At 36.4% G+C, this 2,139-nt stretch overlaps 1 long non-coding RNA gene across 1 annotated transcript; it reads right to left on the bottom strand.

Annotated features, from left to right (window-relative positions):
• Nucleotides 1-251: 251 nt before the first annotated feature.
• LOC121966047 lies at nt 252-1,045 on the bottom strand. Its single transcript, XR_006107553.1, has 3 exons — nt 737-1,045; nt 482-630; nt 252-297 (listed from the first exon to the last, which is right to left on the bottom strand). It is a non-coding gene; the product is annotated as an uncharacterized LOC121966047 (long non-coding RNA).
• Nucleotides 1,046-2,139: the final 1,094 nt, after the last annotated feature.

Here is a 2,139-nt window from a genome sequence, read left to right as displayed (position 1 = left end):
CACTCAAACCACTTGCTGAGGTGGTCTTGGATGCATTTCACCACATATCTTTTGAAGTGTAAAAGCATATGCATCCCTGTCAGTTTAATCAGTAACTCTGTGTGTGGTATCAAATGTAGCAAACGGTTTCATCTCCATAAAATACTCTAAAGTGGAGAGAAAAATCAATTCACTGCCCTTTTCAGAATCACTGACAGTTAAGAGACACTCTTGATCTGAAGTACTGACTGATGACAACAGACAGAACTTACCAGAAGCTCCTTGTACTTTGGCCTTTTTGATTCATCCTTTGTAAGGCTGGACAGAAAAACAACAAAAGGTCTCCATCAGCTACTCAAATTCCCACAGAAATTGAAAACTGCACAAATGAATGATGTGTTTGACTGTTCTGTGTTGCATTTTAACTGGATGTTGTGCCTGCTCTTTGTAATGTGTGATAGTTGCCACACTGATCGGACAGAGCAAGTGTCATGCTGCTTACCATAGGTTAACAAAGTTGATGAACTTGGGGGAGAACTGCCTCTCCTCAGAGTTGCTCAGCTGCGGAGGCTCCCCTTTCACCACTTGCGTCAGCTGATCAAAAACACTATTCCACTTGGGATACGGGAACCGTCCCGTGGCCAGCTCATACTGAAAGCAAACACAGATTTAGATGGTGTGTTTTTTACTTTGTGCGACTGCTCTGTTCACTCACACTTGCTCAGACATAAGAAAGCTAATATTGTTTTAGTCTTACCAGGGTGATTCCCAAGCTCCACACATCAGAGCGCACATCGTAGCCTTGTCTGGAAGCACTGGGGTCTATCCTTTCAGGCTGGAACACACACAGGAAACAGAGCTGTGATACTGAGATACCTCACTGAATCCACACGACAGCTGTCTCCTTCCATGGGCAGGTCAAAGGTCAGGGTCAAAAACTGAGCACAAAAATGTGGTAAAGCTTATGCCTCTACCTTCTCAGTATTGTCAAGCATGTTTATAATGTCACAGCATGTTTAATGCAAGTATTGGTGAGAAAAGGTGAATGATGAACCAGTGCACGCAATGCTTCTATAAGTTATTACAAACGCAATCATGACAGCTTGACATTTGGGATTTTTCTACATAAGCTTACCAAACTTGCCTTATCACTACTGTTAATATTAAATATATTTATGGAAAAAAATTAAATTGTTTTCAATATAGCAAGTAAAAATAATATCTTAAATGCTGTAATGCATTTCTTCTTCACATTTTCTGTATTAATTAATTAATATTCTGTGTGCTGGCCCGTGAACCGCTCGCTGACAATCACTGCTGTAAGACATTATGAGAAACTTGTATCTCAGCCTCATATCTCAAAATAATAAGAAAATTTCTTAAAATAATAATGAGTGTCTCAAATAATTTAGCTGTCTTAAAATGAATTAATATTTCACAATAATGAGAAACTTTGTCATAGGATTTACTTATCTCAATGACATCGCCTCTCAAAAAAAAAACTTTCTCAAAATAATGACTTCTTAGTACGCCAAAGTAATGAGAAAATTTGGCACAATTATTAACTTCTTAAAATAAAGAGAAATTTTCAAAAAAAATAATGACTTACTTATCTCAAAATAATGACTTAGTTTTGCAAAAGATATTGAGAAACTTTCTCCAAATAATGACTTATTATCTCAAAAAATGGCTTGGCATCATTTCTCATCACCTTGTCACTTTCCCTCACCATGATATGAATTACATCGTTTGTTTACAAACTCAATTTCAAATTATATTTTTGTGATCACTGTTTACATAAATGCTATGATGTAGAGAATCGGACAGTGTCTGCTTCATAAAGTCTGTTTTTTCATCATGTTTTTGATATGTGAATGTGTCTGCCTTTATCTCTGATACTTTTAGCTGTCATTAAGTTGGGTGCTCATGCAAACCACAGTGGCAAAGGGATTATGATGTTTATAGATAAACCAAAAAAAAAAGCCTTAATCTCTGAATTATAGTGATGACAATATATATTAAATACTTAAAACACAACGAATAACAGTATTCGAAATGTATAATATACAAAATGATTGTGCATTGTTGATTTTGATGGGCAACCAAATATTATCTGGTGGCTTCCTCGCTGTCCAATGAAATTATTTATCCCGCCCACCA

The sequence above is a fragment of the Plectropomus leopardus genome, unplaced genomic scaffold, assembly GCF_008729295.1.
Source record: "Plectropomus leopardus isolate mb unplaced genomic scaffold, YSFRI_Pleo_2.0 unplaced_scaffold22902, whole genome shotgun sequence".
Taxonomy (NCBI): domain Eukaryota; kingdom Metazoa; phylum Chordata; class Actinopteri; order Perciformes; family Serranidae; genus Plectropomus; species Plectropomus leopardus.
Note: the sequence above shows the minus strand (reverse complement) of the source record. Positions and strands in the feature narration are given on the sequence as shown.